The sequence below is a fragment of the Neofelis nebulosa genome, chromosome 6, assembly GCF_028018385.1.
Source record: "Neofelis nebulosa isolate mNeoNeb1 chromosome 6, mNeoNeb1.pri, whole genome shotgun sequence".
Lineage (NCBI taxonomy): Eukaryota > Metazoa > Chordata > Mammalia > Carnivora > Felidae > Neofelis > Neofelis nebulosa.
Genome location: NC_080787.1, coordinates 106,809,555 through 106,837,382, shown reverse-complemented (window position 1 = coordinate 106,837,382; position 27,828 = coordinate 106,809,555). Strand labels below are relative to the sequence as shown.

Sequence of the window (27,828 nt, the reverse complement as noted above, 5' to 3'; positions counted from 1 at the left end):
CAAGTCCTCCAGGGGTAGGTAGGAGGTAGGCACTTCTGCCCTGGGTCATCATCTATCCATGCCAGAATTCTGGATCATCTCTTGTTCTTGGAATACTTCAGAACTGGCTCTCTCCCTTTTGGCTAACTCCTGCAACTCCTCCGTGAAGTCAATCTGTGTCTCATGCTTCATTCTGAACTTGGGGAAACCCACCTGCGTTTCCCAGAGCCACCTTCCTTTCCTTCACAGAGGAATAGCTCTGTGTTCTCACGTCAGTGGAGTGCAAACAAAACTCTAAATCAATTGTAGATCCATCTGTCCAGATATGTCATATAGGTATGCCAAGCCAGAACTTTCTCTCTGGGTGAGCCCATGAGAAGCATCTTCTGCGCTTCGATTTTCAGATCTCTGTGGGGACCCTGTTCCTTTCAGGTACACGAGGCCTGGTTTTCTAGGGACCACAGCAACCACTCACTCTTGGTTTCCCTTTTGTCTCTCTTCCACGTCTCTACCAGTGTCAAAGACAACAGTCATCCAGTCTGGAGGCAGGCACTGGTGGCAGACGAGTTGAGGCAGAACTTCATTGCTTTTCCTAACCCTTTCATCATTTTGCATTTTCAAAATTTTATATTCACTTTCTAGGGCCCGGACGTTTGAGGCCTCAAAAATTAAGAAATAACCCCTTGTTTCCTCTGCTTTCTACTGTGTTCTTCTTTCCTGAGGCAATAATGAAAAAGTGCCCTGCTGACTATATAGGGCTAGTATTAGGTGAAAGAAAGTATGAAAAACAAGCAGCAAATCTCGTAACATTCGTTTACATCACTGGCAACATCATATACAGACGGTCTCCAATGTGTGACTTTTTGACTTCATGATGATGCAAAAGTGATATGCATTTAGTAGAAACGGTCCTCCAAATTTTGAATCTGTATCTTTCCCCAGGCTAGCAGTATGAGATACGATCCTCTCTTATGATCCCGGGCAGTGGCAGTGAGTAGCAGCTCCCAGCCAGCCATGTGACCATTGAGGTAAACAGAGATACGCTACAACCATTCTGTTTTTCGCTTTCAGTACAGTATTTAATAAATTGCATGAGGTATTCAGTACTTGTTATAAGCTTTGTTAGATGGCTCTGCCCAACTGTAGGGGAATGGAAGTGGCACATTTAAGGTAGGCTAGGCTAAGCTATGAGGTTCTCTACATTAGGAGTAGAAAATGCATTTTTGATGTAAGATACTTTCAATTTATGATGTGTTCATTGGAACATAACCCCAGTGTAAGTGGCCCCAGGTCTTCCAAGACGATTCCCCTGCCATAGTGTCAGGAGGGCAACAGTAGCCTAATATTATGTCACAATGCCTGTGTCATTCACCTCACTTCATGTTATCACATAGGCATTTTACCATCTCACAGCATCACAACAAGAAGGGTGGATACAAGGGGCGCTGGGGTGGCTAAGTTGGTTAAGCCTCCAAGTTCGGCTCAGGCCGTCATCTCGCAGTTCGTGGGCTCGAGCCCCGAGTCGGGCTCTGTGCTGACAGCTCAGAACCTGGAGCCTGCTTCCGATTCTGTGTCTCCTTCTCCCTCTGTTCCTCCCCTGCTCATGCTTTCTCTCTCTCTCTCTCTCTCTCAAAATAAATGAAGAAAATTAAAAAAAAAAAAGAAGGGTGGGTACAGTACAAGATTTCGAGAGAGAGTCCACACTCATATAACTTTAGATTATAGTATATTATAATTGTTCTATTTTATTATTGGTATTGACTTCTTACTGTGTCTAATTTAGAAATTAAACTTTATCGGGGCACCTGGGTGGCTCAGTCAGTTAAGCGTCTGACTTTGGCTCAGGTCATGATCTCACAGTTCGCGAGTTCGAGCCCCGCATCAGGCTTTGTGCTGACAGCTCAGAGCCTGGAGCCTGCTTCAGAGTCTGTGTCTCCCTCTCTCTCTGCCCCTCCCCCGCTTGCACTCTGTCTCTCCCAAAAATAAATAATAAACATTAAAAAATATTTAGAAATTAAACATTATCATAAGTACATAGGGATAGGAAAAAACATAGTACATATAGGATTTGGTACTCTATGTGGTTTCAGGTACCCAGTTGGGGTCTTGGAATGTATCCCCCAGAGCTAGGAGGGGAATAATGTATACAGCTATCCACCAACTTTAGATTTTAATGGGACCAACAGTCACTTTATGAATATTTATAAGGTGTTTAACTTTTACATTTATATGCCATTCTTACAGGTTTCAAATTGCTTTTGATTTTTTTTAACATTTACTTATTTTTGAGAGACTGAGCGAGAGTGGGGGAGGGGCAGAGAGAGAGGGAGACACAGAACCTGAAATAGGATCCAGGCTCTGAGCTGTCAGCACAGAGCCCGACGCGGGGCTTGAACCCACAGACCGTGAGATCATGACCTGAGCTGAAGTTGGACGCTTAACCGACTGAGCCACCCAGGTGCCCCTTGATTTTTTTTTTAACATTTATTTATTTTCGAGAGACAGAGCACGAGTGGGGGAAGGGAAGAGAGAGAGACAGAGAGACAGAGTCTGAAGCAGGCTCCAGGCTCTGAACTGTCAGCACAGAGCCTGACGCAGGGCTGGACCCCACCTACTGTGAGATCATGACCTGAGCTGAAGTCAGATGCTTAACCGACTGAGCCACCCAGGCACCCCTCAAATTGTTTTTGAAGATGTAGAAGAAACTACTCTTTACCAAAGGAAAGACTTTCTATATAACAACTGTTAAATTTGGCCTAACAGATGGTGAAAGTGCAAGCTATGCATTACCCGTCAGAAACCTTTTCTGTTTTCTTAAGGCTGAGAGGTCACCCAGGCGCCTGTGCTCTGAAAGCGGGGCTCTGACGAGCAAGTTAAGTCCCTTCCACCTGCACTTACCCATCTCCTCCTCCTTCTCAAATTCTTCCCCACGCTCCTGTTCTCCTTCTCCCTTCAGTACAGATTTGAAAACCAAGTGCCCCTCCTCTGCCACAGGGACCGTCTCTCCACGCTGGTACCTGTAATGACCTCAGTCAGCCCCTCTCCTCCAGAGCTCACCTCACAGCACAGCACAGAGCATGGAGTCTGCAGCCACACATGGACTCCTAGTGTGGCTCTGCCACTTTTCGTTGCACAATTCTGCATATTATTTAACATCCCACAACCTCAGGTTCTGCATTTAAAAAATGGAATTGTAGGGGCGCTTGGGTGGCTCAGTCCGTTAAGCGTCCGAGTTCAGCTCAGGTCATGATCTCACGGTCCGTGAGTTCGAGCCCCCGCATCAGGCTCTGTGCTGACAGCTCAGAGCCTGGAGCCTGTTTCAGATTCTGTGTCTCCCTCTCTCTGACCCTCCCCCACTCATGCTCTGTCCCTCTCTGTCTCAAAAATAAATAAACGTTAAAAAAAAATTTTTTTTAATGGAATTGTAACAACTCCTGTCACATGGTAAATTCTGGAAGACTGAGAGATGCTCTATCATTGCCTCTCTCACTTTCTTGCATCCTTACTCTTTTCTCTTATCTTGATTCTGTTTCTTCTCCAACAAATCTCAGTTCTTCCTGAATTCAGACAAAACACGCCTCCACCCTGTAGCATCCTCTCCCTACCATGTCTCTCCCTTTAGCACTGAATTTTTGAAAGAGTAGTGTTCCTGTAGTCTTTTCCTGTTGACTCCAAATTTCTTAAGTTTCACTACTGAATTCGCGTCCTCAAATCTAATCACTGAGCCGTGTATCTCTTCTCTATTTTTAATTCCTTGAAATAGCTGCACTCATCAACACTGTTGGATAACCCTTTGTTTGAAATAATTTCTCTCTCAGCATCTAGTATCGTTCCGTATCTGTGTATTTTTGATCATTCTTTCTCTTCCTACCTCCAAATGTAGCTGTTTCTTCATTTCTTTCCTCCACCCTCTCTGATTAGATGTGCACCATACTTCTGAAATATCACCACATCTAGCAGCCCTGCCCGAATGACCCAACGTCTCCATACTGAATTAAAAATCTCATTAGGGGTGCCTCGATGGCTCAGTCGGTTGAGCATCTACTGCTTGATTTTGGCTCAAGTGATGATCCCAGCATCAGGGGATGGAACCCCACATTGGACTCCATGCTGAGCAAGGAGCCTGCTTAAGATCCTCTCTCTCTCTCTCTCTCTCTCTCTCTCCCTGTGCCCCTCTCCCCCACTCACATGTTCCCTCTCTCTGTCTCTCTCTTTCTCTTTCTCTCTCTCTAAGATTAAAAAAAAAAGGATCTCATTAATTATCTGTTTGGATGTTCTGTGAACCTTTGAACTCAAAACACCCCATGAACCAAAGTCATTCCATTGCACCCAAACCAGGTCTTATTAACACAGTATTAAAGATATTGGCATTCTCCTTGGCGACCAGAGCCAAAATCTCCAAGTTACTTCCTCTCCTACCATCTCCTACCGTGGATCAGTCACCAATCCCATAAATTCTAGCTCTATAATATTTTCACATTCATCACTGTCTTCCAGTTTAATTGTCACCTCCATGGTTCGGGATTTATTACTTCTTATCTGAACTATTATAATAACCTTCTAATTTGTTCTAACTCATCTTAAGTCTCTCCTTTCAGCCTTGCCCTAACCTTCATTTCTGAACTAATCCATCATCAATGCCAGATAAAGCTTCAGTTTAATTTAATAAGTGTTTATGAGTAAGAAACTTGCAAAAGAAAAAAAATAGGAATTGATATTTGGGGGCAGCAGCGGGTAGCACATCATATATTTTACTATGTTACCATATTTAATATCCAAAACAAATTGTGACAGACATACGTGGCTGCCCATGCAATATCCATTTCCCCCTTCCACCTTTGAAAGGGAGCCCTGATTTTATTGAGGTTTCCATCTCCATCTCTCTCACAGGAAGATTCTAATTAGTCTGTCCTTGTTTTCTGACTGCTATCACTGGTCTAAGGGTAATTAATTACACGTCCCAAAATGATGCGTAAGGAAAGAGCTTGTATTTCATGGTTGGCTAAGAATGTCTCTGTCTCTCATGAGACAGGAAAAGAGAGCATCTTACCCAGTTTGCCACGGCCCCCAACTTAGGACCACAGGAGGGGCCAGACCGAGAATAAAATTGACAGACAAGGGCTGAACCCAAAGAGTAGTAAAGAAAGAGTCAGAGAGTGACACATTGTATCTCCAAGCCCCTGGACTACTGATTCCCCAAGACAACGTGTTTCCATATTTGTAAATTCGTTTGGAGTATTCTATTACGTATAGCCTGAATCTGCCTGATGAGTAGTCTTATGATATGGAGTCAGGTTCAGAGAACCCCAAGTTTACATGGCTGGTTGCAGCAGAGCCTAGATTTGAAACTGCGTTTGCTTGACTACAAAGCCCTTGCTTTTCCCACTAATCCGTGTTATCTGATTAAAATTCTCATCAGCTTAAAACCTGTAGAAATATTTCAGACATTCATTGAGACATTATTGTGTATTCTGCAGTTACAAGCGCTTTACAGGTATTAACTCAGTGACTCCTTGAAATAACTGTATGAGGCTCACATGCTATCGTCATTTTACAAAGACTGAAAGATGTTAAATAACTTTCTCAGGGTCAACGGCAAGTAATGATCAGAGTGTGGGATTGAAACAACGCATCTGGCTCTGGAACTCCTGCTCTCCGTCACTGGTCTTCAACACAATTCTTCATGGATCCTTTGCACGTGCTCGAAGCTTGCAAACCAGGTGGCATAGTCACAAGGAAAGTTGTGGGAGTCTACTGGAAGAGAACGCTGGCTTACGGTCACAGTTTCTGCATGTGTCAGAGGGAGGCTGACAGCGGCATGAACGGGGGCCTATTGGAACGAGAATATGTGATATGAAATGCAATATCTTTTGGCTAAAGAGGAGGCAGCCCCCCTCTCACATCAAGGGTGAGGCCTGGCAATGGTGCTGGCGGTGGAAGTTCTCAAAGAAGCCTTCACATATGGCTTAGTTCGAATTTTCATGACGCCCAGAGAGCCAGGCCAACTCCTTGAGGGGCTCTCCACAGAACCAAAACTAATTCCAAGCTCCCAAGCCTAGCATTTATATTCTGAGTCCAATCTACCCTTCCAGTCCCCCCACACACCCCCACCCTTCTCTTTTATACACGTCATCTCTTGTCATTGAACTTAGGTAATGAAAACTGTTCTACATTAGCCCTGATCATTCTTTCATAGGGAAAGTTAACTTGCAAAGAGATAATTTTAGGAATACCGCTAGCATCTATTTACTGGAAATGGAAAGAACCTCAGCAGTTGGATGTCTTTGTCATAATGCAGTGAGACATATGGTCAGGGCAATGGTAGAATCTTAGAAAATGAGGTTCGCTCAGTGGGAGACTCTTTTGTATTTTCAAAAAAAAAAAAAAAAAACCTCCGTTCAAGTTCTACTCAGCTAACAAATGAAGTAAGGTCCCTGTTCGTGCTACATCATGGAAAGGTGAGGTGTCTGTCCTCACTCCTAACGAGAAGCCAGGGGCACAAATTAAGCAAGCCTGGTAGTTCTTTACCCATCTGTAACTTAATAAAGTATTACAGAGAAAAACAGCTTCAGGGTTTGTACCCAACTCTTGATTTTTTTGTGTTTTTTTGTTACTGTGGACATAAAACATCCCCTCCCTCCAGAGCTTCTGTGAAATGGTGTCTTGAAAATAAGTGAAATGTCATTTGTTATCTTCATTCAGTAATGGTAGATTATTAAGTTCCTGTTTGTCACTGGGATAGTAGGTTTCATCCAAAGGTAATATTCCAGTATTTTTCTTAGGATCGGAAATATTCTATCTGAACAAGATAAATATTAACCATTCATCTTTCTTCTTCAACTGTCAGTAAGATCTTGGGGAGGCCATAACAGCCAGGAGGAATTAACAGTAATTGTAACTGTATTAACAGTTTTACATAGTCAGTAGTATAAGGAGTAGGGGAAACTTTTTCAGGTCGTTGTCAATCTAAGGTTTTCTTTTCCACAAAAAGCCGAGTGCTTTAAAATCCCTTTAAACACCACAAGCACACCGGAGGAAGAATTCAAGGAAAACAAAAATAAGATCTGGTACTATCTGAAGGTTTTGCATGTTTCACTAAGTTTCTTTGGCGCCGAGAAGAAGGTAATTCACATTGCGTACAGCACAGCAGCACGCCAAATTTTATTAATGGAAACCTATCATCTATCCAGTTGAGGGAATGAAGAGGGCAAATAGGTTAAATTTTTTCCCTTAACTATTAATTAATGCGCCTCAGGTGATCTCATTCCTATTAATGTCATTGTACTACCGGAAAATATAGTCAGAACAACTGTACATGTTAATCAGTGCTGCTTGCAAAGTTAATACAGGATAGAGGTCTGAATGTCTCCCTCTAAATCAATAGCAATAACAACACCACCATCAGAGAAGATGCTATTAAACGCTGCCCGTTCCAGCACATATGCCACAGGCTAATTCTACCAACATCTACGTTTCTAACTAGATTCGTGTTTATGCCAAGATAACCAAATCAACAGAATGCCTTACAACACAGCCGTGGTCTCCATGAAAGTTGTGGCAACAAGAGCACAAATTTAAGTATGAAAAGAAAATTTGTATTATGTCGATTTTATTTTAATGTACATAATATTGAATTTTTTAGAGAAGGAACACTTACCAATTTGCTTTACTAACCTGAATATATATAACGTGGGAATTAGAATCTCAAAAAGTCTTCAGAAAAAAATAGAAGAAGGCTAGAGGTGCCTGGATGGCTCCGTTGGTTAAGCATCTGACTTTTGATTTAGGCTCAGGCCATAGTCTCACGGTTCGTGTGATCGAGCCCCGTGTCAGGCTTTGCACTGACAGTGGAGCCTACTTGGGATTCTCTCTCTCCCCCTCTTTCTCTGCCCCTCCCCTGCTCATGTGCATTCTCTCTCTCTCTCCTTTTCTTTCTCTCTCTCTCAAAATAAATAATAAATAAATGAATAAATAAATAAAGTGTATAAAGATTGTTTTCATAGAAAGTGACAAAATCACATTGTATCTGGCTAAAGAGAGGAAGGGAATTTATTGCTCAAGTAATTGAGAAAGCAAGTGTTGGACCCAACTTTAGGAAAAGACAGGATTCAAAGATTGTTATTCTTGTTACTCTTTTTCTTGTTTTTGTTTCCTCTTCTCTTTTTTTTTCTCCTTCCATTTTCCTTCCTTTTATTCCTTTTTTCTTTCTTCTCTCTGTGTGGTGGTCTCATTTTCTTTACAATTTTTTCCAGCTTTACTAAGGAATAATTGACTAGTATAAATGTGTATACTTAAAGTGTACAAAATAATGATTTGAGATAGACAGATTGAGTGGGATTACCAAAGTAAGGATAATTAGCACACCATCATCTCACATAGTTAACGTGTATGTGTCTGTGTGTGTGCACGTGCACACGTGGTAGGAACACTTAAGATCTATTCTCAGCAACATTCACGTATACAATGAGTAATACCGTACCATTAACTAAAGTCACCATGCTGTACATTAGATCCTCGGATCTTACACATAATATAACTGGAAGTTTTTTCCCTTCGACCAACATCTCCCTATTTCCCCCTGCCCCCAGCCCTTGGCAACCACCATTCTAGTCAATGTTTCAATGAAATTGGTTTTCTACATAGATAGTTTCATGTGTAATCACTCATGAATGAATAGTAGCAGAAAACCAAAAATAGAATGGTTGGCATAAGTGAAGAGCAATCTTCCAAAGGAAGTTTGCAGGGGAGAGGGATTGAAAGGATGCTCTTACAAGAAGAGAGAAAGTCAGGCAGAAATTCCCAACAATAGAAATCATCTTCATTGGGGTTTCCCACTGTGGTCTCCAGACCAACAGCATGTGCATTACCTGGGGAACTATTAGAAATGCATATTCTCTAGCCTCCCTCCAGATCTACTGAATCAAAAACTCTAGAAATGGGGTCCGGCCACCCGTTTCCACACGCCCTCCAAGTGATTCTCACACATGCTAATGTTTAAGAGGCATTGTTCTACATGATGATTCCAGAGTATCAATGTGACCATATATCCTGCATAGCCAACTGTCCCACCTTACTTTGTACACCTTAAATTGCAGGGATTTATGATAGAGCTCATCATAACCTGCCAATGCGGCTCCCCCTCTGATACTTCTGTTCTCTGTTAATGCCACCACAATCCATCTGGGAAATGGAGATGCATCATGGAGTTCTTCTACCCTAGACCCACTTGCTGTAAATTATCAAGTTCAGCCAGTCTCTGTACTGATCTCTCTTGTACCTGCCTTTTCCATAACCTCAAATTCATTTCTTCTCTATAAACAAAGTAATGCAATTAAAATGCAAATCCGGTATGCGTCACCTCTGCAAAACATTCTGAAAGCTTGCAGAATGAAGCCAACAGATTTGCATACTACTTGGCTAAGGCACCAACTCTCTGGGTGGACCTCTACTTTGCTCTCCCCCATATCCTAAGTTGCTCTCCACATCAGAAATTCGTGAATACCCCAGGATTCCATTTTAAAAATCCATGTTATGTTTATATGTGCATTTTTCTAGGGAGTAGGTCCTCAGCTTTCATCAGATTCTTGTTGACCCAAAACGTGTAAACAATATCGATACAGTAGACAGAGGAGAAAAGTAGTGTAAGTTGTCGGTGCACATCAATGACTGAGAGTCCTCTGAAAAAAAGTGAAGATTAATCTAACACATCTTTCTGTATGAAGCCATTCCTATGCTTGTTAGAGTGACCACATGGGTAAGCTGTAATATAGATTCGTTGAGCCAAATTAACCATGGTAAGAAGGATTTTTCACAAGAGTGAAAATACCATAGTTCTAATCATCGTAATAATTGGAATCACGCTAATTATTTCCTGAGAGGATTGATGGAGGATCTGGAATGCAAACCAAACCCACCAAACAAACGATGTTTTGAAAGAAGAATGTATTTAATTTGAAAATAAATTTGATAAGGGGAGCCAGTAAGGATTGTGATAGCTATTTTTAGGGACTACCCAGCACATTTCCCATTAAATCTCATTAGTTTTCTAACATCCTACAGATACTCCCTCATTCTTTGTGGTGAACGTGTAACCCATGCATGACCAATTATTGTGACAAATTTTCCTATCACAGTAATTGGCCCTGGGGTGAGCATTTAATAAATAAGCAAGGCAAAACAGATGCCTTCTTAAATTGATAAGGGGATATTGGAAAGTAGTTATCATTCAACTGGATGTGCTAAGACAGGGCCATATAAACCTAAGGCTGTCAATGACAGTACAGAGAACTTGTCAGAAGGGGAAAATTGAGCCAATAGACAAGGAAAAGCTAAAGAGATAGGGAAAGAGAAGCCCCGAAAACATCATTGAACTCTTATTTATCTGTACTCGAAGCTGGATTCACTTTGAACTTCCTAACCATATGGACTAATACCTTGTCTTTTATTGCTTGAAGTACTTTCAGGAGGATTTCTATCATTTGCAACAAAAACAGACCTGCCTAATATACGGAACTAGGAGCTCCATGCTTTGCTGTCATTCCATTTGTCACTGGACAGATACCAAGTCCGAACCTAGCCCAAGCTCCTTGTCTCAGACAAGCTCACACTTTCCCAGTGATGAAAGGCACCATGATGAGGTGCCTTTCTGTTGACATTTTGAGATCATCATTTGCTACATATATGTTTTTCTTGCTTTAATTTTAACAAATGCAATGTTAAAGTGCTCCATCTGATCCATACACAAAGCACCACGGGAGCATGGAGTGATGGAGGCAGTACGGAATCAGCAAAATTGCCAACCACCAGCTCTGTACATGTGGACAGCTTGCTCAACCTGCTAAGCCTAGATATACTATCTACCTTAAAAGATTTTAGAAATAAAGTAGGCAAATAATACATATTATTACTGTGTCTGTCACATATTTGCATGAATAAATATTCTTTCCACAGATGCATGCATTCAAATAAGAGAAAAGACTTAGCACAAAACAAAGTGCTTTGTTGGGAAGCACTGTAATTCCACAGAGAATGTTCCTCATGAATTGAGTGATCAGGATTTTGACAGATAAAAAATAGGGAGGGGCATTACAATTAGAGAACAGCATGTGTTTGCTAGTTATTTTTAATTTGCGTTTCTAGATCTCCCTTCTGCCCATCTCTTTATGACCTGCATTACCCAGGCTTTCTCGTCCTCCTGGCTTCTGCTGGGGTCAGCCAATGGTGACTCCTGGAGGATAATGGAGGGTGGGAAGAAAGAGAGCTCAGAGTAGTAATTTTGTCAGGCCACCTCATTCTCATGGCTATAATGCTCACTGGTTTCTGGTAACAACCTTCCAGTATGTACCTTATGTACCTCAATATCTTTGGTTGGTTTCCCTGACCTTTCCCATCCTTTTGTAAATAGTCCCTACTGAGCTCTCTCCAGTTAAATATTTTGTGTGCACTTCTTTCTTTTCAGCACCCAAATATATACAACAGGTAAAACACAAGAAGTAAAACGGCATGGTCTATTTAGGAAATCGTAAGTAGGTCAATTGTTTCCCCATTTTCAAAGTAACAAAAATAAATAAAATTAAAAAAAAAATAACCTTCCTAATATCTTGGAACTATCTCGCTTGTTGTCCTTTTCCCACCATAGCCAAGCCTTGTAAAAAACCAGTTTACACGGAGTCCCCCACTTCTTCATTCCTTCGTTTTAGCCACCACATCATTCCATGAAAGCCTGTCCAAAAGCCTCTAAACTATAGATATCCTTTGTTGTGTTAAGAAAGTTCCCTCCAATTTCCGGTTTGCTGAGAGTTTTTATTATAAGCGGGTGTTGAATTTTATCAAATATTTCTTTTGCATCTATTAATACTATCATATCGTTATGGTTTTTACCTTTATTACTGTGATGAGTTACAGTACTCAATTTTTAAACTTTAAACTCTCCTTGCATTGTTGGAATAAACCTTACTTGGTCATTTTTCTTTCTATAAGTACCTAGGTTCCAGTTACATCTAACTCATTCAGTAATTTTTACTTCATGTTCATAAGGAACATTGCCCTGTAATGTTCTTTCTTACTGTACTTTTCAAGTTTTGGTATCAAGAGTATGCTAAGCTCAGAAGCTGAGAGGTGCTCCTTATATCATTTTCTCTTAGCTTACTCCCTAAGTATTTTTCTTATAGTTTTGTTTTTACTCAGCCATTTTTTTTCTACTTATAATCCTATGTCCATGCCTTAAGTTTTGGAATTTTTCAAGGTTCTACTTATTGTCTTAGTGGAGAAAGAAAAATGGCAGAGTAAATAAGTAGGTTGGGTCTAGACTATACAGGGATTTATATTAAGCCTTTGTTACATTTCTGTCTAAAACACTACTGCAATTTCTCTCAAAAGCCTTCATAAACTCCCAATTGCTGGCAAAATTAGACCTGCATTTGGTTCACACTTTTCCCTCCTCCTGATATGCCTGTCTTTCTCGCTTTGTGTAAACTTCGTTTCTTCCAATGTTCATTTCAAAGATAACTCCTTCCATGAAGACTGAATAATACCCCCGTGGTTCTTAAAGAATGCCATCTCCTCCCACTTGGGCTCTTTACATTATAGCACTGAACGGATAACCCTTTTACAAAACTCATTCACTTTGTCTCCTGTAATAGTCACATATGTACAAGTTTTATTGCCACCTCCAAACCCAATCAAACTAGACTGCTTATGAGAAGAAGTATATCCCATCTGTTTATCTCCTGCTGAGTCCAGTTCACTGTCTCATAATTTTTAGACCATTAAAAAACCATTTGTAGCTAATGTAACGTTGTGTGTCAACTACACTTCAATTAAAAAAAAACACTATTTGTAAAGTGAATTCAATTAAAATTGGAATGGACAATCCAGGATGTCTGGCCATCTTAATCTGTATCTTATTGAACAGCATGCCAAAGGAAATCTCCTTGTAGGCAAAGTCCTTGCTAGCACTCTTTTTTCTTTCCTATGACATTTTGAGTCCTGCTGCTAAAGTAGATACGCTAAGAAAATGTGGTTTTCATAAGTCAATGGAATGCAGATAAAATTCTTACCAAAATAGGGCATTGGAACTGAACATCCAATTAGTAACTTCTAATAAATCCATGAGCTTAAACAAAAACTGCCATAAAGTTCTGCAGCAATGCACAAGGGAAATTTTGCAGCTATATATATATGTATATATACACACACACACAAACACATGGATATATATATATATACACACACACATGGATATATATATGGATATATATGGATATCATGGTTATTTTATTTCCCCAATGCTTATTCTTTCCAAATGTTGGTATCTATGCTGGATCTTGATGAAAGGAAGGGGGAAAAAAGGGAAAATAAATAAACTGTGTCTGACAATACTATTTCCCTCCTGTAGCAGGTAACTTGTAATAAAATACATATATCTATTTATATTGACTTCCTCCTAGTCAGGAAAAAAATGATAAACAAACAGCAACAACAAAAGAGCAGCAGACCTTCCATCCCCAAGAGTATTACTAAGGCTTTATGCTGAAATATAGAACCCCACAGCCATGCCATCAAAGCATAGCATGTAAAATCTGAGAAAGCATGGTATTTCTAAATCAATAAAACATCAAATTGGTTGGTCCTACTTTTGCTGAAAAAAAAAAATTCTAGTGGTTTAACTTAAAAGTAGAGTGAAATACAGAAATAAAAAAGATAAAAGATCAAAGTTTTACTCAATATTACTTTTTTTTCAAATAACATTTGAGCACCGAAATAAGTTACATATGAGAATGCATGTTGGAATTAGTCAGTAGGGGTTTTTTCTTGAATAACAGAGGCATAGATACCTCTAAGCTGAAGCTAATGTTGGCTTATCATAGCTACGGATGCAAACTGTTGGTAGGATTAATTGAAGTCCCTACATGCTTGCTGACCTCTCGTTCACATAATTAACTTGTTCAGTACTAAGTATGTGTTCCAGATCCTGTCTCTTCTTCTGGCCCCTACAGTATTTTTTCCCAGTTTTCCTCTCCCCTCATTTCTTCTAGAAAACTGTCTTGGCACATCTTAGTCCTGCCACTGCACTTACTTTTTAAACAATGAAATAGGCTTTTAAAATATAATTCAAACCAGAGCCAGTCATCTACATATTCAGAAATATTTGAGGAGAAAAGAGAGCCCACTCTTAATGTTACTCGTTTTGTGTTTTGGTTTCTCTGCTTTGGATATGAGCTATCTTACAATCACAAATTGATGGGTAAATTTAAATATAGGTTGAACAAAGAATCATTTGGATGGCATAGCTCACAGAGAAAAGAGAATGAAGGAAAGTGAGATGATCCTTATTAAAGAGAAGGAGAGAAGGAATATAGAGCTATGTGAGGAGAATAAGTTGGCGGTCAAAGACAATGAGTAGTCCACGAGAAACTGTAGAAAAGAGAAGCCATAAAGGAAGGAAGTTGAAGAGATGTGGAAGGTAAGTCAGTATCAAGAAATGGGGATAGAAATAATTAATGGATATTGATATCAGATATCTAAGAAAAGAAACAAGTTTTAAAAGAGTATGGCCGTTAACTTGTTTTTTAATGTAAGATGTGAAAATTCTGCCTTTTGCATTATAGAATATGTAAACAGTGCCTCCTGAAACTGTGCCCTGCACAATGAGTATGACCATATGTGATGGCCCTGACTGCCAAGAAAATGTTTTAATTTAAACAGAGGACGGGAGCACCTGGGTGGCTCTGTTGGTTAAGCATCCAACTTCCACTCAGGTCATGAAGTCATGGTTTGTGAGTTTGAGCCCTGCGTCGGGCTCTGTGCCGACAGCTCAGAGCCCGGAGCCTGCTTCGGATTCTGTGTCTTCCTCGCTCTCTGCCCCTCCCCCACTCTCACTCTGTCTCTTTCTCTCTCTCCAAAATAAATAAAAACATTTTTAAAAATTAAAAAATAAATAAAATAGAGAACCGGCCATTGGAGAACCTTCCAGAAACTACTTTGTTTTGTATATCAAGCCAAAAGCATTGTGTGCTGGAAAGACCCTTCCTTTGCCACTTTCTAACCTAAAAAAATGTCAATTTCATATAGTTCAGCGTATTAATTGCAAAATCTTGGTAAAGCCATTTTACCTTTCTTGGGAAAAGTTTTTCCTAGCTGTAAAATGAGAACTTTAGACTAGATCAGTGAGGGCCAAACTGTATTTTGCCCTGTCCTCTTCCACATCACTACACACTGCTCTGAACAGCAGCCTTCCTATGCGCAGTGACTCCTAATGGGTACAGTGGTAGAGGGACCACATTGGTTGTCTCCTGCAGACAGTGATTCTGAATGCTCCTTTACAGAGCCATTCCTTTTCCCTGCCCCATTGGAAACCCTGGAGTGAGATGCTAGAATTTCTTGGGTGACCAGAATAGTTCTTTGAGAGTCAGGCACCGGGACTTATAGGCTAGTTGGTGTTGACTGTCCAGAAAACTACACCCCGTAGTTAAAATCTTAATCTGCCCACATATATGTTGAGTGTTCTGAGATTCTTCTTCGGCAGCAAATGTAGGTCACAGGCCATCAGCAATGGCCTGAAAGCATAATTATTTTGATGGTCCATCCCATAGGAAAAACTGTGACTAAGAATAATCACAAGGCTTAGCCCTAAGGCAACATGTGAAGGTGGAGACTCCTCTACTGTCCTTTGGGAGGGCAGGTGAGGCAGGGAATAGGCTGAACCTTACTTAGGAAAAGGCAGAATAGAGCTCCTTGGGTTGTAGCACTTGTGACAACATTTTAGAATTCCTGTTTAATTTCCTGTTTTCACAGGGGAGATTAAAGAGTCTTGAAATTACCTGTCTTTGCATCCCATTCATCTTTATATCCCAAATATCTATCAGAATGCCTTCTTGGCATTTGGTAAACCCTCAGTGTCTTTTTTTTTTTTCTCTTCAACTTTATTATTATGAAGTAACTTGAAAATCTGAATGGAAAATTTGCAAAAATAGTACTCCTTTATGAACTAGTTTCGTGTGTTGTTGACATGTTACCACATTTACTCTGCCCATCTAAGCCTTTTTGAAGTAGGTCATAATTATCGTGGCCAATTACCCTTGAATACTTCAGTGTACATTTCTAAAAGCAAGGAAGTTATATAATCATATTACAAATATTAAAGTCCTGTTACAAACCATTGCTGTAGTCCATGTTTATAATTGGCCGATAATCTCGGTGTTGGTTGATAGCAACCTTTCCAGTCAACGAGATAAATAGTACAGTTACTTAACAAATTAATAATTTCTGAATGAAAGCCAAGTATATTTTATCCTCTCAACTCTGTTTTCCTTAGTGCTAAATTTGTTTAACACCTGGAATTTCATAGACAATAGTGCAAAACAGAATGGGATTTTAAATCAAAAAAATTAAGGTACCTAGATGGTTAAACTAGAGTAATTTTCTTAGCTACAGACTTCTTACTGGTAAAATGTTGATCACTCTCACATGGTGAGGGTATATTGTAAAAGGGTTTATAAATAACAACTGTCCAGGTGATTTTTTTCACCTCTAACTAGCTAACTCTCTCCTGATCATAAAGTACACACTGTAAAACATTCAAAGATAAAATACACTCACCAGCATAACAAAGTACAATGAAATAGAGAGGTTGGGAGCATATCCAAAGAAAAACAAATTAGATAATTCTAGCAAATTTGATCACATGAATCTAAGGGTTTCTCACATGAGTCTAAGGGTTGATATTTTAGCCATAAGAATTTATTGTCGTGAGGGCCAGGGGCTGTCCTGTGCATGGTATGATGTCTAGCAGAATTCCTTTTTAAGTTACCCAACAAATTCCTACTGGCCTCAAAGTTAGTCATTGCACTGCAATGGGAATATATGCACATTTATGTCTACTTTCCAAATATCTGATTACAGTGTATTTTTATATGTCTATTTTGTCCACTGGTCTGTGAGTTCCTCCTGAGTAGTAAACATGTATTTCCAACTCTTCCCCAGTACTATATTTTCTGATTAATGTTGGTGAAGGAAGGGAGAGAAAAAGGAAAGAACCCTAAGGATATAAGCTGGTACATAAGAGCAAGTGGAGTAATTTACAGAACTGAAAGAAAATGACCTGAATCCAAGAGTGCCTCCTGAGAATCTATCTTGAAAGTCACTTGATATTGACCACCATTTTGAGTGAAAAGTACAAAACCAAAACCCATGAAGCACTAAATACCATATGTTCAAATCTCCTAATTTCAGTTTTCCATCAAGAAAGATACATGCAAGGAACCTTTATATATCTGCCTATGACACTCCTGCTTCCAAAATGATAAAGTTAATATTATGGTATTATTGATTCTTCCTTTTCTTATTCCAAGTACTATCAGACTCATGTGCACACATAATTGAATGAAAAAGTTTCTATTACATTCTTTTGGGAGAAAAGAGTTGATGTTGTTGTTTTCTTGTTACCATTTTCAATAAATATACCAGAGAGAATATCAAGATGATTTAAAAAAATTTTTTAACGTTCGATTCACTTTTGAGAGACAGAGAAAGACAGAGCAGGAGCTGGGGGGTGGGGCAGGGAGGAAGACAGAATCTGAAGCAGGCTCCTGGTTCCGAGCTGTCAGTGCAGAGTCCCACACGGGGCTCAAACTCACAAACCATGAGATCATGACCTGAGCCACAGTCAGCTGCTTAACCGACTGAGCCACCCCGGCTCCCCAAAATAATTTTTTTTAAATCTCTATCTAGCAATCTTATAAAAGTATGTTATTAGGTTTGTGTGGATAATATACAATCAAGTCCTATTTTCATACATAAAATTCCAAGGAAAACTTAGAAAAATTGATATAATAATTTGTTTTATTCCTTTCATAGCAAGAAACTTTCAGTTCATTCCCTTTGGTATTTAGTTGTTTAGTACCTGTGTTTTAACAAGAAATAAGAAAAAAAAAAAAACCTGTTTAGAACACAGCTTTACTTTTATCTTACTGCACAGAATATTGGTGTTTTGACAAGAAGAATAAGATTATGAAAGGTAAATGGACTAATTTAACCAGAGATTTTTATATAGAATGCTATAAGGAATAGAACCAATGCATGAAGACTGAATAAGTATGTAAAATAACAAAAACAAACAAACTAAAACCTCTCAGGCCCCAGGCTCCCAGAATGCCCATAAAGTAACCTGAAATTCTGAAAATAGAAGGTTTTTCCTCTGCTCTCAATAATATGCACATAGTAACATAGTAGGAGCTAAAAAAAAAAAAAAAAAAGTCATTGAATGAGTGATGGTGAAGACTTCATACTGTTTTTATTTCCTCCTATTCATACATTCACCGGATATGAAAGTGGTCATGGAGCACTGTTTATGTGTCAAACACTTTTAGGAAGCTGGGGAGGGGTGCTTGGGTGGCTCTGTCAGTTAAGAGTCTGACTCGATTTCGGCTCAGGTCATGATCTCAAGATCTTGAGATCGAGCCCTGCTTCGGGCTCCGCGCCGAGCATGGAACCTGCTTAAGATTCTCTTTCTCCCTTTGTTTCCTTCTGCCCCTCTCCTGCTCTCTCTCTCTCTCTCAAATAAAATATAAAATAAAAAAAAGGAAGAAGAAGAACCTGGAATCTATTAATGAATAAAAAAAAAAAAACAACAAAGATTTCAATCATTGTGGAGTTTACATTATAAGCAGGCAAATAGAGAATAACAATAATTGTAATTAATAAGTAAATGACATATTATAGTAGAAGGTGATACGTGCTATGAATTAAAGTAAAAAGTAGGGAATAAGAGGATCAAGCATGGAGAACAAGTTGAAGCATTAAATAGTATGATCAAGATAGTCCTCAGAAAAGGTATGAACAAATACTTAAAATAGTTCAAAGAATGGGAATTAGCGAAGCAGATATTGATAACAGGAACATTCCAGGCAGGAGGAACAGTTAAAGCAAAGTCCTTAAGGCATCATCTTCAGAAAACAGCAGGGAGGGGAGCATGGCTGGAAGAAAGTACATGAAAGAGATCAGGAGGTAATGAGGCTAGACAAGGTCTCTCTGGTCCATTGTATTTTATTCTACTTTTGTCTGAGTGGAATGGGGAGCCCTCACAGCATTTTTAACAGAGGATGGATGTTAGCTTTTATTTTTTTGTTTTGTTGTGTTGTTGATTACGGCTAAAGTAAAGGTACACAAATGCATATTTAAGTGTATAATTCAATAAGCTGTACATAAATGTAAATACTCAACTCCGTTCCCAAATATGATACAGAACATTTCTATAACTCCAGAAACTTCCTTTGGGAACTTTCAATCTCCTCCTCCATGAGCAACTGTTTTTCTGATTTCTTTCAACATAGATTATTTTACCTGTTCTTGAGCTTCATATAAATAGATTCGAACTGTCTGTGGGTTTTTGTGTCTAGCTTCATTCACTCAACGTGATCTATCTATGGTGTTTGTATCAGTAGGTGATTCTTCTGTTGTTGTTGTTGTTCTTGAGTGATATTTCATTGTACAGATACCGCAATTTGCTGTTGGCAATCCTTTTGATGGGCATTTGAGCTATATCTGGTTTTTTGGCAATTAGGAATAGAGCTTCTGTGAAATTCCTGTACAAGTTACTTTGCAGATGCGTCGGCAGATGCGTCTACTCTGCAGATGCAGAGATCAGTTGTTCGGTTGTGAAACTGAGGTCGCTATTTTTTTGCTGACCATTGGTCAAGGGTCACTCCCAGACTGTAGACGCTACCTGTTTGCCTCAATATGTGATTTCCTTCCTCTGTTTTCAAAGCCAACAAATTGAGTCATATGTGTCTCCTACTTCGTATCTTTTTTTTTCAACGTTTTTTTTTTTGTTTTTTTGTTTTTTTTTTATTTTGGGGACAGAGAGAGACAGAGCATGAACGGGGGAGGGGCAGAGAGAGAGGGAGACACAGAATCGGAAACAGGCTCCAGGCTCCGAGCCATCAGCCCAGAGCCCGACGCGGGGCTCGAACTCACGGACCGTGAGATCGTGACCTGGCTGAAGTCGGACGCTTAACCGACTGCGCCACCCAGGCGCCCCTCCTACTTCGTATCTTTTCCGTCCTCTTCCATTGTCTCAAATTTCTGATCTACTTTCACTTTTAGAGGCCGATGTGATTACACAAGGACCACCTGGATAATCCAGAGTAACCTCCCTGTTTTAAAGTTTGTTGGCTTAATTCCATGTGAAAAATTATTTTGCCATGTAACTAGAAAGGAAAAATTTGCTTCCTCCTGTGTGACTCCTTTATGATTTACACTTAATACTTCTTCATGTGGGAGACAAAGACAGAATGAAATGTAGTTAAAATTAAATTTCCTTATAACCTGCGGCCCATTGGCAAATACTTGAGGCAGGCAGAGTATGACATTCTTCCAGGAAACCCCAATCTTAATGTTAATGAGTTGCTAGAGGGAAAGACAACCTTAGTTTGACAATAGCTAGGACTCCAGTATCTTATGAGTCCTCTTTAGTATATGAAAGTCCTTTTAGAAACTTCCCGTTTGTCTTTACCTGTCCCAACTCCATAGTATATAATGAGTCACTCCTCACAACCCCAGTGCACTTCATTCTGCCCGTGGGTCCTGTCCCTGTACTTTAATAAAATCACCTTTTTGAACCAAAGACGTCTCAAGAATTCTTTCTTGGCCATAGGCTCTGGACCCCCCCGCCCCCCCCACCAATCCAAAACCACATCACCCCGACCCTCTCCTTGTGTTTGACTGATTTGCTAGAGTGCCTCGCAAAACTCAGCAAAACATTTTCTTACTGGATTGCAGGTTTATTACAAAAAGATACAACTCAGGAACAACCAGATGAAAGAAATGTATAGGGTAAGGTATGTGGCAAGGGGCAGGGAGCTTCCATGCTGTCTCTGGGCCACAAGTTTTCCAGCACCTTCCATGTAACCACCAATCTGGAAACTCTCCAAATTCTGTCCTTTAGGGTTTTTATGGAGGCTTCATTACTTAGGCATGATGGATTAAATCAGTGGCCACAGGTCGTTAACTCAATCTCTATCCCCTTTCCCCTTCCCAGAGGTCAAATGGTGGAACTGAAAATTCCAACCCTCTCCTCCATGTTGGTTTCCCTGGCAACAGCCCTCATCCTTCCGTAACCTAGGGGTTTTTCAAAAGTGACCTCATTAACATAAACTCTGGTGTGGTAGAAAGGGACTTGTTATGAATAACAAAAGACAGCCATTTCACCTTTATCACTCTTACCACTTAGGAAATTGCGAGGACTTCTGGAACCCCAAGCCAGAAACTGGGATGAAGATCACATATATATTTATTTTATGAATCACAACATCACAAGAACATACTCACAGGTCCCAGGGATTAGGATGTGGACATTTTAGGGGGGCAGTATTCTGCCTACCACAACTTTTTATCTGCTAACTCTAATCTGCTGCTAAATCCATCCACAGAACTTTTTTTAGGTGCTGAATTTTCCGTTTCAAGAATTTCTATTTGGTTTTTTATAGTTTCCATTTCTCTACTGATATTTCCCATCTGTTCACTCTCTTTATGACCATCTTTTAAATTAAGTCCTTGCGATAGATACTTGAATGTCCTTGACTATTAATTGTCTACTATTTTCATGATCTATTGATATTGATTGCTTTCATTTTTGATAGTAGCTCATATTCTGCTTTATGTAATAAATTTTTATTTTATATTTGTTATTGTGCTTGGAGATTCTTGATTCTGTTATCTTCCTATGAGAAGGGGTGATTTTTTTTTTTCCTAACAGTTAAATTACTGGCTGATCATACTGAATTTTTAAAGCCTTGATTTTATACCTTGCGGAGGCAATATATGGAGAGACAGAGAGCAAGGAGCGCGCTCATGCCTGCATTTGGGCAAATCAGGGAACACAGTATTTGCATATAATATGAGGAATGTCATAGGTTCCAAAGGAAAGCCTAAGGTGTTTACTTTTTACTTGGCAAGAACCACCAAACTCTGTCTTCCTAGTATAGGTCAATAGTTGTAACCCACGCTCAATGTTTTCAGCCATCAAGTTATTGATTTCCTCTGGACTTTTTGTTATATGCTCTCTATATATGAATTTTAGGAAATCACAGGTTTGAGGGGGTCTTGCATGAGTGGCTCCATCTCCAGGCCTTCTTCTCCTAGCTTCTAGACACTTTAATACCTCCTAACTCCGTTCTTTGAAATTACAGGTCAAGAAGACTGGTTTCCGCTCAGTTTTATTCAAGGACACCACATTTTAATTAGATATTGCCCTCAGGCAGAAAAGCTTTGTAAGAATGCCTGTGACCTGGTATGGCACCCTTCTTTCCAACGTCAAATTCTTCTCTGTGTCTGCCTAGTTTGCATTATTCTCTAGTACCTTCAAATAGCTGTTTAAAAAATATTTTGGGAGTGGGCCTGAGTGGCTGAGTCTGTTAAGCCTAACTTCGACTCAGGTCATGATCCCCTGAGTTCAAGCCCCACATCAGGCTCTGTGCTGAAGGCTCAGAGCCTAGAGCCTGCTTTGGATTCTGTTTCCCTTGCTCTCTGCCCCTCCCCACCCCTCTCTTTCAAAAATAAATAAACATTAAAAGAAATATCTTGAGGGCACCTGGATGGCTCACTGGGCTAAGCATCTGACTTTGGCTCAGGTCATGATCTCACAGTTCATGAGCTTGAACCTCACATGGGGCTTGCTGCTGTCAACACACAGCCTGCTTCAGATCCTCTGTCCCCCTCTCTCTCTGCCCCTCCCCTGCTCATTCTCTCTCTCTCTCTCTCTCTCTCAAAATAAATAAATAAATAAAGTTTAAAAAAATGTTTAAAAAATATTATGCCAGAGTTTAAAATTGCTATCTACAAGAAAGTTAGTCTGATACAAGTAACTCTACCATTAACAGAACTGGAAACTGACTCAAATTTTTAAAGAATAAAGCTATATTGTTGAAGGATAACTCTGTCTCCTGTGTTGAGAAGATATAGTAGGGCAGAAATACAAGGTTAGAAGCTGAAAGACAATAAGAAGTTTCTTGCAACAATCCAGGAAAGAGGTTGGTTTGTTGCAGAGTGGTGGCAAGGAGGTGGTGAGGGGTCGAATCAGGATAGTTTTTACATAGAGCCCAAAGAATTTTCTACTAGTTTGGGGGAAAGCATAGAACATAGACGTCAAAGGTATCCTGAAGACTTAGTAACTTGACAATTTCTATTAACTGGCATGGGGAAGTTATGCCGGGGCCTTGGGGAGAGGGGAGCAAAGAATATAAGTTTAGTTTTAAATATGTCGACGTCAAGATGTCCATGAGCCATCAGGGTAGAGATAGCAAGTAGGCAGTTGGATATATCAGTCTGGAGTTCATGAGAGAGATCTGACTGCAGGTAAAAATTCAGGGCTTACATCAGTTACCTATTGCTCTGCAATAAATTATCCCCAGACTTAGTGTCTTAAAACAAAAATATATATATATAATAATAATGGTCTCACCCAGTTTCAATGTTAGAAAGCCAGGTATGACTGAGCTGAGTGGTTCTGGCTCAGGGTTTCTCATAAAGTTGTAATCAAGTTATAGCTAAGGCTATAGTGTCTCAAGACTTGATTGGGCCTAGAGGATCTGTTTTATGATGTGGCTGTTGGCAGGAGGCTCTTTCCTCATTATATGGACATCTCCATAATGCTTCTCAGGACATGTCTCCACACAGAGCACTTGATGAGAGAGAAAACCCAACTTGGAGACCCCAATCTCAAAAGTGACATTCCAGCACCTGGTTATATTCCACCCATTAGATGACAGTCACTATGTCTGGTCCATACTCCATACTCAGGGAAGTAGAAGCAGGCTCAGTCTTTTGGAGGGAGGAAGATCAAAGAATTTGAGAACACATCTTTAAAACTGCCATGTAAGTTATCAGTATATCGATGATATTTAAAGTCACAAGACTGGGGCACCTGGGTGGCTCGCTCCAGTAAGCATCTGCCTCTTGATCTCGGCTCAAGTCACAATGTCGCATGGTTCATGGGATCAAGCCCCATTTAGGGCTTTGTGTTGACAGTGTAGAGCCAGCTTGGGATTCTTTCTCTCTCCCTCTCTCCCTGCCCCTCTCCACTCATAAGCTTTCTCTCTCTCTCTCAGAATAAATAAACTTAAAAAAAAATATTTAAAGTCACAGGACTGGATGAGATCACCAAGAGAGAGGATGACATACAGATATCCAAGACCTGATCTCTAGATCATACCAACAGAAAGAGGTCGAAGAGAAGAAAAAAAAAAAAAGTAAATAAGGTTAAGGGAGAGATCAGTGAGGTAATAGGAAAACAAAGATTATAAAATCCTTGAAGCTTGAAAAATAAAGTATACAATATACCAGACCCTGTGATAGACTTTACAATAAGAAGTAGACTTTCTACCTTTTTACACTTAGTTTCCTGGCATTAAGCATACTTAACATGTACTGCATAATTGTTACATGCTGCAGATATGTTTGAGCATTCTAAATATGTTATTTCATCCAACCAAAGAGACAGGTTTATTATTCAACATTTTAGACATAAGAATCAAATGGTTCAGAGAATTCAATAACTCGCCCAAATTCACATAAGTACAAAGCCTATAATTGAATTACAGTCAGCCTAATCGAAACCCCAAGTTCTAGCCCTAGCCTTCAAGATATTCACTAAATTATAAACACTTTAAAATGGCTGTTTCATTTACCGTATTTAGTTAATTATTTCAGTCATAGAAACAAAATCAGTGTTTATGAAAAATTGGCCCTAATCCCTAAGAATTCTGAAATAATTTCTTTATAAGCAAAGAAATTTACCCCAACATGCAGAGTGTGCAAATAATAACATCATATAAAAACAATAAAGCATAATAATTCTTCTTCAGCAATGTCCATTGCATTCTTTTTTTTTTTTTTCCCACTTCCACTGCTACCTATTTTCCTATTTACCAGTTAGTCATTTATTAGCCTTCCATTTCTCTCCCACGGCATTCCTCTCTACACATAACTGCCATTTTAGCCTCCTGAAACACAAATATTAACCTGGCTTATCACAGCTCAGAAAATTCCAATGACTAAATGGAGCCAAGTCCAGACCTGTGATTCTGGCATTTCTTTCTAATCTCATCTTTTTTAGCCTGGCATCCAGTACAGCCAGACTATAAATATTTCATGTAGGCCTATCTCCATTTCTTTTTTTCTTTATCTTCCTGAAATGTTTACCTCCTTTTCCAATCTTCCTCCATATAATCAACAAACCTATATCTTGCCTGGGGCCACAAGGACCTCTCCATTCCTCTGAACTCCTGATGTCACAGGGCACTTACCATTCTGCTTTATATTCTTCATTTTCCTTTTAGTACCCTTCTTTGCCATTGAATGCAATGGTAAAGAAATATACTATGCCTACGGTATTTGTGAATCTTATAGTGTGTGTGTGTGTGTGTGTGTGTATTATACATAATACATGCTTAATATTAACTTAATATTAACTAATATCCTTAAGTTGACAGTAAATTTTCTGTATACAATAATAGCAAATGCAAAGAGCTTACTTACTTTACACCTTTGAAGAGCTTTATGTATATTAACTCACAAATTTTCTCCTTTGATTTTCCTAAAACTTTGCCAAATGTCTCCAATGTATTTGGGGGACAAAGAACTATTGAATAAGCTTAACTTATGTAGTTTAAATAACACGTGTGACAAAAGCCATACATACCATGTATATAACTTCAGCCAAGTACTGTCCTGTGCTCTTGACTTCACCATCAGGGTACAGACGGTGGATATTAAAGTGTACATATCACGTTATCACTCCTTTCTTTGTAGCCTCCATTTGCTTTCATAAATCATCATGCTTGGCAAGAAGAGGGAGGGAAGGCAATGGGAGAAAATTAAAAACAAAAATAAAAAACAAGTCATCATCCTTAGCCCATCCACTTTAATTAAACACAACCACTGAGTTCTGTTTCAATGTACATTCAGCATTTTTAAATAACTCCATTATAAAGCCCTTTATTACATTGCGCATATAGGTCTTGTTTGGTCAAACTCTTAAACATGCAAAGTGATCTCGGGTGTCTAAACCAATAAGACAGAAATAAGTTACCCAGTTTCATTGACTGTAGTATCCAAATTTGGAATGATGGTCACTGTAGACACAGAACAGATGAAAAAATAATAATAATAATAACAAATAAAAAAACAGATAAAGTAATGTAAAGTAATTATATCAACACTAGGAGATTTGATCCTCAGAGGTGTTTTTTTTTTTTTTTTTTCCACAAAGACTTAGAAGAACAGAAAAGTGTCATTCACTTTTTCTTGACAAAGAACAAATCTGTATTGGTAGGTGAGAAAAGAAAATCAACCCATTTATTTTTACAATCAACAAATTGTATTCTATGGTCTTCTTTCTGTACATTGGCCAAAAAAGACTACTGATTTCTGCGGATCTAGCGGTTTCAGAAATGGAACATTTTATGAGTGATATCAAAGTAATACAAAAGTTCCAAAGTAAGATACCTGGAATTAGAAATCCTGATAAAATAGAAAGTACTTTGCAATTTCCTCTAGGTGCTTGTTTAATATTGTTTCCTAGTGCTTGGCAGATTTTCTTCCTCATCTCTGTCTTGCTGCACCTGAACGCAGAGATAAATGCACCCATAACACTGCCATCTCAAAAGGAAAGAGGGAGAAAAGTCATTTCTCGGCCCCACAAAGAATTGTGCCAGAAAGATTTGATGGGCTCCCTCAAACCCAGCCATAATGTTCACTCTGATTTGGATTTAATCAGAAGCACTGTATGGAGTTTTAATTAAAAAAAAAAAAAAGACGAAGAAAAGAAAAGGAAAAAAGAACTCTTACTTTCTTGAGCTATTACAAAGGAATAATTATGTAGTAACATATTGTTTTCACCAAACCAGATGAAACTTCGGTCTATCCTTCCAAATCCCCTCATGATTTAATCTTGAATTGAGCAACACAGAACAAAAGAATCAATTCCCTTTTTAAGAAACAAATGTTTAATCATCACACTGGACCCAAGCCAACCTGCAAAATCCTTAGGACTGGCAAAAAAGCAAAAATAAAAACAAAAGACACTTAAAAACTTTTTCAAAGATACTGCTAGCTATCCAGTATTATTAAATCATTCAAGTTTGTCTTTGGCAAATTCAAGTACTCTACTTCTCTGTCCCTTTTTCACTTGCTATTACTCATCTCCCCTTAAGTGCCCACAGCTATCAAATCTATCTTTGAACCTCAATGTAAATATGCAGAGAAACAAGCAAAAAACTTTTTCAAAGAAATACTAATGGTGTTACTTTTTTCCAGGGTTTTTGTATTTTAAATTCAATTTTATTTATTTATTTGTTTGTTTATTTTAATGTTTATTTTTGAGAGAGAGAGAGAGAGAGAGAGAGCGCGCGAGAGCATGAGCGGGGGAGGGGCAGAGAAAGAGAGAGAAAGACAGAACCTGAAGCAGACCCCAGGCTCCACGCTGTCAGCACAGAGCCTGACGCAGGGCTCAAAATCCCGTACTGTGAGATCATGACCTAAGCTGAAGTTGGATGCTCAACAGACTGACCCACCCAGGTGCCCCATATTTTAAATTCAATTTTAAAGAAAACATCTCCAGAGCATCCATTCTTTTCCAAGTTCTGGAAAAAGTGAAGAAGAGACCTATGCCCTGTACCTGGGTTCTCACAGTCTACCAGGGGAAACAGAATTATAACAAATGACCAACCTACACTGAGCTAAGCTTATGACAGAATAGTATGAAAGGTACAGAGAAAACAGAGATATTTTACTCTCTATTTTGGGGTCACGGATGCCTTGGAAAAAGTGTTGAGTTGAAGTATTTGTGAGATT

At 39.2% G+C, this 27,828-nt stretch overlaps 1 long non-coding RNA gene across 1 annotated transcript; it reads right to left on the bottom strand.

The window, feature by feature from the left end:
* Positions 1-10,975: 10,975 nt before the first annotated feature.
* On the bottom strand, positions 10,976-25,909 carry LOC131513494 (uncharacterized). The gene is made up of 2 exons (XR_009262608.1): positions 25,676-25,909; positions 10,976-11,206 (listed from the first exon to the last, which is right to left on the bottom strand). It is a non-coding gene; the product is annotated as an uncharacterized LOC131513494 (long non-coding RNA).
* Positions 25,910-27,828: the final 1,919 nt, after the last annotated feature.